At 35.4% G+C, this 16879-nt stretch overlaps 1 non-coding gene across 1 annotated transcript; it reads right to left on the bottom strand.

Moving 5' to 3' along the window:
• Positions 1-107, bottom strand: LOC124898212. The gene has a single exon (XR_007055188.1). It is a non-coding gene; the product is annotated as a small nucleolar RNA R71 (small nucleolar RNA).
• Positions 108-16879: the final 16772 nt, after the last annotated feature.

Here is a 16879-nt window from a genome sequence, read left to right as displayed (position 1 = left end):
CATTTGAGAAATAAGATTCTAAGTTTCAGGCAGAAAGAAGGAGAAAATCTCTACCAAGCTTGGGAGAGATTTAAGAGTATACTCAGAAATTGCCCTCACCATTATCAATCTAATGATGTTCTTGTTCATACTTTCATTGAGGTCTTGGAGCGAAACACCAAGATTCTCTTGGATTCAGCAGTAGGTGGGCAAGCTCTTGAGAAGACTTATGATGAATTATACACACTACTGAATCAGATTTTACAAGGGAATCCTAAATGGCATGCTGACTCGAGGAGTGCTCCTAAGGAGGTTGCATGTATGTTAGAGGTAGATCTATTCACTTCTTTATTAGCTCAGCTTACAATAATACAAAATCAGATCCTTACTCAATTTAACAGCATAAAGTTGGGGGTTTAACAAGCAGCAACTATAGCTAATGAAGTAGAACCGGTAAATTCTTAGTGTGAGGTTTGTAGAAGTAGTGAGCGCACATCAAATGCTTGCGCGGTTAATCCAGATTCTGTTAATTATATGGGGAATGCGAATCGTCAGGGACAACAGAACATTGGTAACATCTATAATCCCTATTGGAGGAATTATCCCAATTTATTACGGGGTGGAAATCAGGCACAAAACAATAATTAGTATAAAGGGGCTAGTGCAACAAAATCAACAACAACAGGTTCTGAGTAATAAAGGCACTACTCAAACGAGCAATATAGAGGAGATGTTGAAGTAGTTTTTAGATAATCAAGCACAGATGACAGTAGATTTAAAGAGTCAATAGGAAGATATAAAGACTCAAAAATTTATTATGAGGAATCTAGAGTTACAACTTGGTCAAATTATTAAGTACAAAACACTAGACCTCAAGAAGGTTTACCTAGTGATATAAAGGCAAATCCATAGTAGGTAAAGGGTGTCAAAACAAAGAGTGGTTTGTAATAAAAAAAGGTAGAATCGGAGCAGGTTAGTCCCATAGCTACTGATGATGATCCTTAAAAGAATGAGGAGAAGGGGATCAAAGAAAAAACTACAAGTGGAAAAGAAGACTATACCTTTACCCTTTCTTCAAAGGTAGCAAAAACACAAACAAGAGACAAATTACAAGAAGTTTTTAGATCTTCTAAATCATGTTCATGTAAATCTTCCTCTTATTGATATTCTACAGAGTGTTCTGAAATATGTAAAGTAAGATATAGTGGCAAACAAAAATTAGTTGATAGAGTATGCTCCAGTTTTATTGACTGAGGAGTGCATATCTAAGATACAGAACAAATTGCCAATGAGGTTAAAAAATTTAGGTAGTTTTACTTTGCAGATCCCTATTGGGCCGGCCATTAGTTCCCGTGGACTATGTGACTTGAGGGCGAGCATCAATCTTATGCCTATATATTGGTTTTGAAATATGGGTCTTGGGAGTCCGAAACCCATGAACATTATTTTGCAGTTGGTTGATATTTTCCTTTCTAGGCCTAATAAAATTATTATAGACATCTTGGTGCAAGTGGGATCACTGATTTTTCCAACTAACTTTGTTATTCTTGATTTTGAAGCTAATCCAGTTGTTCTATTTATTTTGGGACACTCATTCCTAGAAATATGAAAGTCACTTATTGATGTAGATATAGAGAAGATGACTATGAGAGCACATGACAAAGTGGAGATTTTTGATGTATACAAGGCACTGAATTTGCCAGCTATATGTGAAGAATTATCTTTCATATCAGTTATAGACCTTGCTTTCGAGCTCCATCTGTTGTTGGTTGATTATCCATTCAAGTAACATTTTATGGGTCATGATATTTATGGTAATGTAGAGGCGCTTGAATTGGTTAAAGTTATGAATTCGGCAATTATTGACATTAGAAAGTTGCCTTTTGAGCCATTAAACAGGCCAATTGGCCTATCTCCCAAAGCTTCAGTTGATGAAGCTCCAAAATTGGAGCTTAAGTCTCTTCCCCTGCACTTAACATTTGTTTTATTTAGTGATAATGATATCTTGCCTGTTATTTTGTCTGTAGGTTTATCCAATGTGAAGGTAAGAGAAGCAATGTCAGTTTTGAAAAGAAGAAAAAGGCAATTGGCTGGCAGATATTAGACATCATGAGAATCAATCTAGCTTTTTGTATGCACAATGTATTTATATATATATGTATGTATATATATATATAGAAGAAGGTTACAAGAAAAGTGTGTAGCAATAACGATAATTGAATTCGATAATGAAGGAAGTGGTACGAAAAGAAGTCATTAAGTGGCTTGATATTGGAATTGTCTATCCCATTTCTGATAGCAAGTGGGTCAGCCCAATACACTACATCCCAAACAAAGGTGGGATGACAGTGGTGGCTAATGAAGCTAATGAGTTGATTCCCATACACATGGTAACTGGTTGGAGAATCTGCATTGACTACCGAAAGCTGAATGAAGCCGCCAGAAAGGATCATTATTCCATCCCATTCATTGATCAAATGTTGGACAAGTTGGAAGGTCAGGAATACTATTGCTTTTTGGATGGTTACTCAGGGTATAATCAGATCATAATAGCTTTATAAAATCAAGAAAAGACCATCTTTACTTGCCCATATGGCACATATGCGTTCAGACACATGCATTTTGGCCTCTACAATGTACCCGCAATATTTTCAAAGATGCATGATGGCAATTTTCTTTGACAAGGTTGAAGAATTTGTCGAGGTATTCATGTTTGACTTCTCAATTTATGGTAACTCTTTTGATGTATGCTTGCAGAATCTAGATCGAGTTCTAGCTCATTGTAAGGAGACGGACCTTGTATTAAATTAGGAAATATGCCACTTTCTGGTCAAGAAAGGAATATGCCTTGGTGATAAGGTATCATGTAGAGGACTTGAGATGGATAGAGTCAAAGTTGAAGTGATTGAAAAGTTGCCATATCTGGTAATAGTAAAGAGAGAGAGAAGTTTTCTAGGGCATGTAGGGTTTACATGCGATTTATCCAAGATTTTTTGAAGAGTGCAAGTCCTATATGTAAGTTGATGGAAAAAGAATCTAAGTTTTATTTTGGGGTGGATTATCAAGAAGCTTTTAAGAGGCTGAAGAAGAAACTAACAGAAGCACCTATTTTGATTTCTCCAGATTGGGCATTACCATTTGAATTGATATATGATGCCAGTGGTGTGGCTGTGGGAGCAGTTTTGGGGAAGTGACAACAAAAGGTATTTCATTCTATTTATTATACAAATAAAGTCTTAAATGATGCCCAGATTAATTACACAGTCACAGAAAAAGAGATGTTAGTGCTGGTCTATGCATTTGACTAATTCACATCATATTTGGTGGGCACCAAGGTGATTGTTCACACAGACCATACTGCCATCAAGTACTTGTTTAACAAAAACAATGCAAAACCACGGTTGATCAGGTGGATTCTATTACTTCAAGAATTTGACCTAGAAGTGCATGATAAAAAAAGAGTGGAGAATCAAGTTGTGAATCATCTATCAAGGATAGAGAATCGTGACCATATTACTAATGATACACTTTGCATTTGGGAAGATTTTTCAGATGAGAAATTGTTGGCACTTGATGTGTGTGAGTTTCCTTGGTAGACATTATGAATTTGTTAGTGTGTGGGGTTTACCCTTCCGAAGCTACCATTTAAAAGAAAAAGAAGTTGCTATATAATTCTCGTGCATACACATAGGATCCTAATGGGATTGTGCATAGGTATGTTTCTAAAGATAAATCTAAGAAAGTTTTGCAAAAGTTCCATTTATCTCCTTCAGTGGCCATCATAAAGGTAAACAAATAATTAGAAAGGTGTTATAACCAGGTTTCTTTTGGCCAACATAGTTTGATGCAGTTGCTTTTGTAAAGGGATGTGATCAATGCCAACAATTAGGTATAATTTTAAGGCTTCATGAGATACCCCTGAACAACATTCTTGAGGTTTAAGTATTCAATGTTTAAGGGATAGATTTTATGGACCATTCCCACCATCTAATGACAACTTGTATATCCTAGTAGCAGTCGATTACGTATCTAAGTAGGTGGAAGTTGCTACCTTCCCTTCGAATAATGCAAAAGTGGTGTTGAAGTTTATGAAGAAGCATATCTTCTCTTGATTTAGCATGCCCAAAGCTATTATCAGTGATAGAGGTATGCATTTTATTAACATTTATTTTAAAAGTCTTCTGGCTAAATATGGTGTCAGGAATAAGGTGGCCACTGCGTATCAGCCCCAAATGAGTGGCCAAGTAAAAGTCTCTAATTGGGATATCAAGAAAATATTGCAAAAGACGGTTAATGGTCAGCGTAAGGATTAGGCTGAAAAACTTGATGATGCACTATGGGCATATAGGACAACCTATAAAATGCCCATCGGTACTTATCCATAGCGCTTGGCTTATGGAAAAGCCTTTCATCTTCCTGTAGAGCTTGAGCATCAAGCTTATTGGGCAGTAAAAAAATTAAATCCTGATATGAAGGCCGCGGGTGAGAAGAGATTATTGAAGTTGGTTGAACTTGATGAGTTTCGTCTCCATACTTATGAGAATGCCAAATTGTACAAAGAGAAGACCAAGAAATAGCATGACAAACATATTCTAGACAAAATTTTTGAATCTGGACAACTTGTTTTGTTGTTTAATTCGAGGTTGAAATTGTTTTCGGGTAATTTGCATTCTAAGTAGTTTGGGCCATTTGAAGTAGTGATAATGACTCCTAATGGACCTGTGGAGCTATGAAACAAGGAAAAGACTAAGAAATTCCTGGTGAATGGACAGCGGGTGAAGCATTATTGGGTAGAACAAGAGGATTGGTACAATGTGTGTATCACCTTTGCGAATGAATGAGTTGAGTTGTGTCATCCCACGATGTTAACTAAGGCACCATGTGGTAGGCAATCTAAGAATGTAATGTAATAGGTAGTCTGTATTAGTTATAAAAGAAAAAGAAACGAAAATACAAATAGAGGTATCGTTCCACGTCCAAGACTAAGGTGCTGAGTGAGAGGCAACCAACTTTTTCTTACATTATTTTATTATTTTTGTTGAGTTTGTAGGAATGAGAAACAAGGTGGGCATTCAGGAAAATAAGAGGTAAGTAAGGCGGTGTACAAGAAATCTTTCGGGTAAGAAATATTTACTATAGCGATGAAAAAGAAAAGGGGGAATGAAATATTCCCCCAAGATACAAAAGTCAGTGGCTTTGTCAAAATTTTGGATGCAAATTCCAGTAGACCCTCGCGATAGCTCCGCGACGTGATAGCTAGTTGGGTTGAGCGAGGGCCCCAATGCGATGGCAAGTTAGGTCAACTATGTGTTGTGATGCGATGACCAGTCGGGTTGATTATGTATCGTGATGCGAGGCCCATACCCATTCTATTTAAAATGTCAAACCCGGTCCACCCATCCCCCCCTTTATATGCTCTATTCCTTTCACCATTCCCCTTTACAATTGAAGCCCTAACCGCCTACCCTCTAGATACACATTGTTCTCTCTTTAAGATTATGCAATTTCCATTCAAACAACAAGAATTTTTCCCTCATTTTATTCAAGAAAACCAAGGTAAGTTTACTTATTTCTTATTCCTTTAATTGTTGGAGTGCAAGCGGTGAAGTAGTGGTAGGCATATTTGAAGTTTGTAAGTGCTTTCATTGCTACTTAGAGAGATAAATTGAGTTCATAGGGAGTTAATTTTAGATGCTTAATGTTAATAGGTGCAATTTGGTTTGTTGGCTTAAAGTTGAATTTGACAAAGAACAAGATTGGGAACCGTAAGGATCCGACTTGATTCCTAGCATGCACCAAGAGTGAGAATTTTTTTATTTGTATTCTACATGTATAGGAATGTCAAGAACTTGCCCGGTGTATTTATAAAGAAAAATAAAGAATGTTGGGTATAGAAAATGATGTAGGCATTTTTTATAGACAAATTTTTAGACTTTATTTACCTACCCTAGTACATATCCCTAGTTAGCCCCGTCGAGCCTATAGCCTGACTTATTTGGTAGCTTTATACGTAGCCTAATCCCTTCTTTGATAGACCATAATTTAATTCCAAGCTCCTAAGCGCTTTAGTGTAAAGTATTAATTGATTAAGGCTTGTGAAATTAAAGTAGGAGAAAGGTGAAAGTGAAGCCCCAACGTAATAAGTTATTGGTGTATAGTTGTAGTGGTTTGGAGTTAGAGAAATTTATTCTAAAGAAGTTCCCATTAATTTTAGGCCAATTGTGTTACAATGAACCTGTTTTGGTCCTGGTCTACCTCGGATATTGTGCACCTCAACCAAGACAAATATCTTTAGTTGAGGATAACTATTATAAGGGCGCGTAACATTAAATGGGTGTGAAGAAGGGCTGAAAATTGAATCATGATGTATAGTAAAATACTCCCACCATAGTGTATGTTATTGTTCTTAATGAGATTGGAGTGAAACAAATGATGTGTGAAGGTAGAAAAGGTAAAGTTAGGTTGATAGAGAATGATATAAATTGTATAACGCGATGTATTAAAGTGCTGAAGGAGATTATCCACTATTTCCTAAATAAGTTCCTACCCGTCCCTTAGCCTACATTACAACCTTGAAAGACTCAGTTGATCCTTCATCACAACATTCGACTATTAGTGGAGTAGTACACTAAGGGAAAGCTTATGGTTCATTATCTATCATGTATGAATTCTTTGTTGAGAGTGAGTAATTTAATTTTTTTATTCCCCTTATGTTGTACATTGAAAAAATTATGAGTAAATGAGGAGAAACTTTCTTGCTGTGAGGGTGCATGATGTTGGGTGTATTCATGCATTCTTGTGCTACTATTCTAACCTATTTAGCCTTATTTTGAGGATGATTCATGTGATTAATGGGGTGAGAATAATATAAATGAAAATTTATGGGTCCAAGTATGTGTTTACAATGATTAATGGTGGATTCACATGAGTTTTGATTCAATTTGAGCATTGAGAGTTCAACCGAGAAAACTAGTGTAACCAGCTTTAGCTAGGTGTTTTTTTTTGTCTATTGTGTTGGGTTAAAATGTATTTTAATGAGTTACTAAGGTTTTTATTATGTATTTATATGTGAAACAACTTATTTATAATGTTCAAGGGTCAATTGGATAAAGAAAAGAGTCAGAACAATAAGTTAAAGCTCAATATGAATTTAGCCTATGCTTAGCTCGTGTTTCTAGTTCACCGTTGAGGATGTTTTTTTGTTTTGAGCTCTAGATTGTTGTGTTTAATGCTATATGATGCTTGTTTAATATACTATGATGATATATGAAGGATTTACAAGCTTCAAATTAAGTGAAAATAACTCAAAAAGGCTTGGAATGGATCACGGAAGCACAAAACACTGCTTGACGCCAATTTGGATACCTGAAAAGTATTGGGTGAGTGTGGGCGTGTTTGACAGATCAATGGATTAATAAGGAACCCAAAATAGTGAGCCAATACGAATTCGATATGTGGCATTGATGTACACAATGCGATAATCAACGCGGCGCGTCACTGGGTTCATAGACGACCAGAAACTGTTTCCTTGTTCAACAAGGCATGGGCTATTTCTTTCACTATAAATAGGACATTATTCATGTTTTTTTACTAACTTTTGGACATCCTTGGAAGATCTTGGAGGCTACACAACTTCTTTTTAGGGTTTTTATCATTCTTTTTATTTTAGTTTCTTTCATGGTTTGTATCATCAATCCAAGGGATTGGATCATGAATATCTCCATTAAAGGCTAAAACTCCTATCTGGTGTTATGTCCACGATAATGATTACTTTCATTTTGAATTAAGTATGTTAATTTGCTTATCATTATTGGTTGTTTGTTTATTTTTTTTAAAACTATTTTAAAGATTAGCTACCCTTAGAATACGTCATTTGTCAACCTTGTGATCTCAGAAGAGGGAATAGGGAGATAGAATGTGGAAATAAGTAAAGTATGGTTCTTGTTTCTTTATAAAATAAGGAATTTAAATTCGTATCTAGGATAGGGATGTACTTAGATGCCTTACTTGATTCAGACGTAGAATGATAGATTTAAAGAACTTAAGTGAACTATTACATCCCCGCTCAACGATGTAGATTCTAAGGTTGAACTTAGGTAAAGGATTAGAGGTTGGGAAACCATGATCATGTAATTAACCCTACGAATCAACAACCACTATAAGCAATTTAATGAATGAAGTTCAATAACGTAGTATGATTGTTCGTAAGACTTAACTCTGGATCTCTATCCTTTGATTGTCTAAAGTCATTTACTTTTCCGTATTAGTTTAGTTTCTTTTTAGTTATCAATTCTAAAACTCTATTTGTTACTCTTCTCAATTTTTTAAACTAGAATTGGATAGGCAGCGAACACAAGTCCCTGAGAGATCGATACTTGGGCTTTTTTTAAGCCACTTTACTACTTGATAAGACCACATACACTTGCGTGTGCATTTGGGCACTGTCAAGTTTATAGCGCCGTTGCTAGGGACTTTTTATTAGGCAACTATCTTATTTTTAATTTTTCTATATTGAGTTATAAATTATTTTTGTTTAGTTTCTTTTTATTTTCCTTTATTTCTATTTTTCTCACACTCTTTTCGAGATATCAGTCTGGGATAGATAGTTTTCGAGTGATGGTAATTCTTGTTATTTTTCTATAGGACACCACCTTGTGGATTATTGTTTAGATTTTTATGAAATTGCATAGACGGAACCTTCACAATATGATGCGGATAATTCAAGGAAGTCTGAGTACTTGAAAACTGATATTGTGGAAATTATTAAGGAGAAACCATTTCCACCATGTCTGCAGTGCCTAAGCTAAGAAATATATGAGGAGGACATTAGCCAATTTATGGAGCAAACACAAGAATTACAGCCACTCGATTGTCATCTTTATCTTGAGACTGAAAGTGAGAAGGTGAATAAAAGTGAAGGTGTTGTGGATTTTGTAAATTTTGAAGTAGGATTAGTTGGACTGCATTCGAAGCATTTTTCTACATTATGTTTAGATGATGTCGTGTCTGTGGAATAATTCAAAATAGTGAAAGAGTGTGAAGATGAGGAACAAGAATCCTATATTCTTGATTTTGTACAGGTTAATCAACATAAAAAAACACCTCACTTGAAGGCCGAGTGGTTTACCATGCACATTCCATTACTTGGTTTCTTAATTTTTGTACCACCTCTCTATGATCGAGGCCAAAAGGTGGATGCAATATTGGGGGTAAAATTTATATCCTCAAGGTGGAGGAAAGAGTTGATATGGGTCATAGGCGCTTCTTGGGAGGTAACCCAACCTAACATATGTTTAACCTAAGCTAACATATGTTTTCTTTTTAATTTTTAGTTTTTATTTCACGTAGTTTTTTTTTATTGAGTCACAGGTTAATGGAAAGTCTGAGTACCTTTATCTTGAGATTGAAGCATGAAAAAGATTGAGTGTGGGGTTCCATTAATCCCATTTATATGTGAAGATGCTATTAACTAGGTCTAGAGGCCTTATGGAGTATTTCTATCTCTTCCCTTTGAATTCATTTTGGGAACTAAATAGATTTTTAAGGGGGGGGGGGGGGGGGTAATTCCCAATTTTTGGCTCAATTTAAATTTTTTTGGTTAAGAATAAGTGAGATATTCTTGTTGGTTCTATTTTTGATTACATGATGCAAGTGGATTTGTTGGTAAAAATATGTTAACTGAGTGAATTGCTATTTTTGAGACTCTTAGGCTCAAGGTTGTGACTCTGTATTTTTTTGGCTTAATTTTGAATTCATGCTATTGTTGGGTTGGGAGTCTATGATGATCCTAGTTGAGTTGAGAATATGCCATGTGCGTGTAAGGTTTTTTTTTATTCCTTGTTGCATATAATGTCTAGAACTTGCTAGGTGTGTATGCAAAGCAAAATAAAAAGTGTGAGTTTTGGAGATAATTTAGGCATTTCCTTGATAGCCTTGTTTTTATCCTCTAATTATCCTACCCTTGTGCATTATCCTAGTTAGCCCCATTAAGCCTTTAGTTTTTTCTTTTATAACCTCATATGTAGCCTAATCTCTTCTTTGATAGACCATAATTTGATCCAAAAAGCTCCTAAGTGCTTAAATAAAAAAAAAGAACTTTGAATTAGCAAGGAGTTTGAGAAAATTGAAGAAGAAAAAAGTTGAAATTGATGCCCCAAGGTAATTGTTATTGTTGTTGATAATTGATGTGTGGTGGATTGATGTGATATAATTGATGCTATAAATATTTCCATGGTTGAGAAAAAAAGAAAGAAAAATTGATTCTTGTGGTAATAAACTATATGCCTACCAAGTGTTTGTGAAAATGCTTAAAAGAGATGGGACAAAAACAAAAGATATGAGTGAGTGAAAAAGTGTAATTTGGTTGTTAGAGATTTGTTTTAAATGTATGATTTAGTGTATTAAAGCACTTAGAGAGGTAGTCACTATTCTTGAACAAAATAGTTTCTACCCATCCCTTAGCCTATATTACAACCTAAAAAAGATCTATTTGATCCTAGGTTCATCATTCGAATATTAGCGGACCATGACACTAAGGGAAAGCCTATGGTTCATTATGTGTAATTTGTGAATTCTTTGTGAGAGTGAGCATGGCTTGATTTGTATACCCATTATGACAATTGCTTTATTCTGAGTGTTTATGGGTAACCCTCTTACTATGAGGGAACATGTTTGATGAATGTGGGTGATTTTTATGAGGTCTTATATTGAGCAATATGCATGAGTTTTCCATGTATTGAGTAAATTCTTGAGGCTAGGATGTTTTGGAGTAGGATTCTTGAGTTTTCAATTGTGTATAACATGCTTAGTGATGTAAACTTGCATTCCATGTAGTCATTATAGTGCTAGCTTGAATTTCTTTTAAGTAGTAGAAGTGTGGAGTCTTTCCAGCTCATGATGCTTTTGGTTAACATTTGTTCGAGGATGAACAAGACTTTAAGTGTGGGGTGGTGATGTTAAGTGTATTTATGCTTTCTAGCGCTACTATTCTAGACTATTTAGCCTTGTTTTGAGGATGATTCAGGTGATTAATGGGGTGAGAATGATATAAATGAGTATTTATGTGTCCAAGTATGTTTTTACAATGTTTAATGGTTGATTCACATGAGTTTTGATTCAATTTGAGCATTTAGAGTTCAGCCGAGAAAACTAGTGTAACTAGCTTGAGTTAGGTGTTTTTCTAGCCTATTGTGTTGGGTTCTAATGTATTTAATGAGTTACTAAGGTTGTTATTATGTATTTATATATGAAACAACTTAGTTATAATGTTCAAGGGTCAATTGGATCAAGAAAAGAGTCAGAACAATAAGTTAAAGCTCAATATGAATTTAGCCTATGCTTAGCTTGTGGTTCTAGTTCATCGATGAGGATGTTGGTTTTTTTTGAGCTCTAAATTGTTGTGTTTAATGCTATAGGATGCTTTTTAATGGACTATTATGGTATATTAAGGATTTACAAGCTTCACATTAAGTGGAAACAACTCAAAAAGGCTTGAAATGGATCACGGAAGCATAAAACACAGCTTGACGCCAATTTGGATACCTGAAAAGTATTGGGAGAGTGTAGGCACGTGAGGAGGTTTATTGGTGCATGAAAACACTAATGGATTCATAAGGCACCAAAAATAGTTAACCAATGTGAAGTCAACGTGTCGCATCAATGTACACAATGAGATAATCGACGCAACGCTTCACTGGGTTCGCAGACGACCAGAAATTGTTTCCTTGTTCAATAAGGCATGGGATATTTCTTCCACTATAAATAGGACATTATTCACGTGTTTGTACTAACTTTTGGACATCCTTGGAAGATCTTGGAGGCTACACAACTTCTTTTTAGGGTTTTAATAATTCTTTTATTTTAGTTTCTTTCATTGTTTGTATCATCAATCCAAGGATTGGATGATGAATATCTCCATTATAGGCTAAAACTCCTATGAAGGCTTAAGGTCATGATCATGATTACTTTTATTTTGAATTAAGTTTGTTAATTTGCTTATCATTATTAATTGTTTGTTTATTCTTGTTTTAACTATTTTAAGGATTAGCTACCCTTAGAATACATTAATTGTCAACCTTATGATCTCAGAGAGGGAATAGGGAGATATAATATGGTAATAAGCAAAGTATAGTTCTTGATTCACACGTAGGATGATAGTTTTAAAGAACTTAAGTGGACTATTACATCCTTGCTCAATGATATAGTTGTAAGGTTCAACTTAGGTAAAGGATTAGAGGTTGGGAAACCATGATCTTGCAAGTAACCCTACGAATCAACAGCCACGATAAGAAATTTAATGAATGAAGTTCAATAACGTAGTATGATTGTTCGTAAGCCTTAACCCTGGATCTCTATCCTTTGATTTTCCAAAGTCATTTACTTTTCTGTATTAGTTTAGTTTCTTTTTAGTTATCAATTCTAAAACTCTATTTGTTACTCTTCTCAATTTGTCAAACTAGAATTAAATATTCGGCGAACTTAAGTCCTTGAGAGATCGATACTTGGGCTTTCTTGAAGCCACTTTGCTACTTGATAAGACCACGCACACTTGTGTATGTGATTGGGCACTGTCAGTGCATGTGGATGACAATTCGGTTGCTTATTGTATTTTTTAGATTGAGTGATTTGATTAAGCTTGCCAATAAATTAGAAGTTCACTATTGAGATAAAAAGGTTTGAAAAGAGTTGTCCCATGTGCGTAAAAGTATTTTGACATGTTTCAAGCTAAAAAGTCATTATTAGAATTGTAAGTGTCTAGCACAAGCATTTCGCTTGTGCTGTGATGTAAAGCTTAAATGAGTATATTGTTGATTAAGATTGTTAGAGGACGAACAAGGTTTTAAGTGTAGGGTGGTGATCTTGGAGGTATTTATATGTCCGAGAACCAATATTTACCGATAATAGAGCTTATTCGACGAGCTAAAATATGTGTTTTTATTATGTTTTAATGTGTAATTTCATGATGTAGCTAATGAACGTGATTAGTGAAGTAGGGTAAATTTCTAGCGAAATTGAAAGAAATTGGATGGATGATATTAAACAAGTGATGATTGATGCTGTGGAATTAATTGTATTGATTTAAGAAGACACTTTCAGTGAAGTTGGAAAGCATGCATGGAAGGATGATGCAAGTAGAAAAGCCACTAGCTCAACAGGATTATTCCTTTAAACGCATATTTTGATGACATTTTTAGTAAAGGATCACAATAGGTCCGCGATGTGACCCCTAGTCAAGTCAAGCACATATCACGATGAGACCCTCAGTCTAGTCAAGCGCCTGTCACGGCACGACCCTCAGTCAGGTCAAGCAAGCATCGCGGTACGACCCTTGTTCCCTACTAGGAAAAATTATCCCAACTATAAAAAGAACACTTGAGCACAATTGAAAACACTTCTGGAACATACAACCGAGGCAAAAACACTCTCAATATTTCTCTTAGGGTTCTTTGAACTTCATTATTCCAAAATTACTTTGTGGTATGTTTAATTACTCATTTTGGTTGTTGAATTCGAACATGAATGGCTAAACACCCTTGTTCTGGAGTTGCTGCCAAAGACATGAGTACATTTGATATTATTTATCATAGTTTATTATGTATTATTGTATGGTTGTTCTTTATATATTGTTCTTACTATTTTGATGAGTGACCACCATTAGAATAAACCTATATTTCTTGTTAATCCAAGAGGAGAATCATAGGACAGACCGAAGAGATTAAGGAGAAAAGTTCTTATCCTTTTATAAAATAAGGGATTTGAATTAGTATTTAGGATAGAGATATACCTAGAAGCCTTGTTTAGTTCACTTACAAGAATATGGCTTTATGAATTTAAACAGATTATTGCATCTTTACTCAATGATGTAGTTACAATGTCTAGTTAGCTGGAAGGTTAGAGGTTGGGAGACCATGATCTTACTATAAACCCTACGAATCAATAACATGATAGTCGACTAAACTATGTTAGGAATAGAGATTTGTAAGATTGTCAAAAGGTGTTTCAACTTTGGAATTCTCTCTATTATTGATTACGACCCTACTTATGTTGCTTTCGTCGAATTCTATTATTTTCTTATTAATTATACTTTTACTCAAAACTTCTTAATCATCTTGATACTTTACAACACTTAATACCTCCTTGTCTAAAACTAAAGATAGTTACATTACTAGTTGTATAGTCCTTGCGGGTACGATATCTGACTGTCTAAGTCACTATATTATTTGTACGATCGCATACACTTACGTGTGCATTTGAACACAATAATATTTCCCTTTCTTGTGTTTTATTTTTGGGATATAGTACCCAGTTGCTATGAAACTCCTCTATCTCCTAGCTTACTCGCATTTTAGATTATCCCTTCTCGAAGATATGACAGTCATAGAATCTCTGCTAGAACCTCTGTCCCACCCGAGGAAGATGTGAAGGTTACTCACCCTATTTATGGAGTAAAGATCCGATCCAAGGTCTCTGCTCCTGACTGTGCCGCTCCACTTGGGGTTTCATCGGTCCCTACTAGCCTCCTCTAGCTTCTCGAGTCGATGATACCTATGCTCAATTGGCTCAGAGAGATATCTCTAATTTGGAATTCTATAAGTCTATTTATGTGCTTTCTCAATTAGTGACATCGCAGTCCCGTTGACTTAACCATGTTGGTTCTATTGTTAGCTTATCTGAGGTCACTTGGGTTGGCAAATTTATAAGGTTGAATCCCCCAACCTTTATAGTCTATAAGGTTATAGAGTATTCTCAGGGGTTTGTTAATGAGATGAAGAAGATTTTCAGAGTTATATGCATGCTACTTATTAAGAGGGTGTGGAGTTTGTTGCCTGCTAGCTTAAAGATCTAACTTACCAGTAGTATAAGGAGTGGTAAGCGATTAGGGGTGATAATAGTGAACCGATAGTGTGGGATGAGTTTTTGGGTGTTTTTCTTAATCACTTCTTTCCTCAGGAGTTGGGGGAATCATCAGTCAAAGAGTTTGTGAACTTGAAGCAGGGTAAGATGAGTGTTAAGAAGTATGCTATAAAATTTCAATAGTTGTCCCATTATGCTCCGTAGTTAGTATATAATATGAGGTCCTGAATGAGGAAATTTGCTTTTGGTTTGTTCGTGATTTGGTGTTAGAGTGTAAGGCTGCTATGTTGAATAATAATATGGACATATCTAAGCAGGTGGTTCATATGCAGCAGGTAGAGGGATAAGAGAAAAAGCAGGTAGAGATGGAAGAGAGGAATAATAAGAAGTTTAGATATGTAGAGCAGGGTGTAAATTAGTAAAACAGTAGAAAAGATGATACACAATGTACTAAGAAAAAAGGAATTGGGGAAATTCTTATTTGGCAGCTAGTGCTCCCTTTCTTAAGTCTCCTGGTGATAATTATTTTTAGGTTAGCAGTGGTCCTAAGGAACAAGATGCCCATTTTTAGGCTAGTAGAGCTTAGTCTGCCCTACCTTGCCCTCATTACTATTTTTATGGGCAACTTTACCGTGGATATTATGTGGAGGAGAGGAACTTATGTTTTAATTATGGTCAGCCTAGTCATCTACAAGAAAATTGTCCTATAGCTAAAGTTGCCAGTGGAGCTAATAAGATCTAAGACTTTTTCAACTTCTGCACCTAAGGGAGACACTTCATGTACTGGCCGTGGCTGGAATTATTTCTATGCACTTGCTACTCACTAGGAATCTAAGGCATCACCAGACATTGTCTCTGGTATGTTACAACTCTTTTTCTATGGTGTTTATTATTTTCTTGATCAGAGTTCTACTCTATATTATTTGACCCATTATGTGGCTATACAGTTTGGTTTTGATCCTAAAAATATTTCCAACTCCTTCTATATTTCTACTCTAGTGGACGAGTCTATTATTCCTAAAAATATCTATAGGGGTTGTGTGGTGTCCATTCTTAATAGGAATATGTTAGTGGATTTGATAGAACTTGATATGGTATATTTTGATGTAATTTGGGGATGGATTGGCTTAATTCGTGTTATGTTTCTCTGGATTGTAGGACCTAAAAGATCAGTTTCATTTTCATAATGAGCCGTGATTAATTGGGAGAGGAGTTCCTTACTACCCAAAGGGAGGTTTTTTTCTTATCTTAGAGCTCAAAAAATAATCACCAAGGGGTGTCTGTATCATCTAGTTTGGGTTAAGGATTCAAATTCTGAAAGTCCTTCTTTGCAGTCTATCCCTGTGGTTAATAAATTTCTTGAAGTTTTTCCTGTAATCTTCCTTGGATTCCTCCCGATAGGGAAGTAGATTTTGGAATTGATATTCTACCAAATACCCATCCTATTTTCATTCCTCCTTATAGGATGACTCCAACTGAACTAAAGGAACTTAAGGAGCAATTGAAGAATCTATAAGGGATTTATTCATCCCAGAGTTTCTCTGTGGGGTGCTCTTGTACTTTTCGTGTAAAAGAAAAATGGGTCACTTCAAATGTGTGTAGACTACTATTAGTTGAATAAGGTTATAGTGAAAAATAAGTACCCTCTTCCTAGGATTGATAACCTATTCAATAGCTTCAGGGTGCGAGGTATTTCTCTAAGATTAATCTCCATTCTGGCTATCACCAATTGAAACTTAGGGAGGTTAATATTCCCAAGTCGGCTTTCCAAACCTGATATGGCCATTATGTGTTTTTTGTTATGCCATTTGGGTTAACTAATGTTTCATTTACTTTCATGGATGAATTGGGTATTCAGGCAGTTTTTGGACTTAGTTGTTATAGTTTTCATTGATGACATCCTGGTGTACTCTAAAAGTGAGAAGGATCATGCCAATTACCTCCAAATTGTGTTGCAGACTCTTAAGGACCAGAAATTGTACGCAAAATTTTCTAACTGTAAATTTTGGCTAAGTGTTGTGACCTTTCTTAGGCATATTGTTTCTAG

Source organism: Capsicum annuum, chromosome 4 (assembly GCF_002878395.1).
Source record: "Capsicum annuum cultivar UCD-10X-F1 chromosome 4, UCD10Xv1.1, whole genome shotgun sequence".
Classification (NCBI taxonomy): domain Eukaryota; kingdom Viridiplantae; phylum Streptophyta; class Magnoliopsida; order Solanales; family Solanaceae; genus Capsicum; species Capsicum annuum.
The sequence above is the reverse complement of the archived record's forward strand: the minus strand, read 5'-3'. Positions and strand labels throughout refer to the sequence as shown.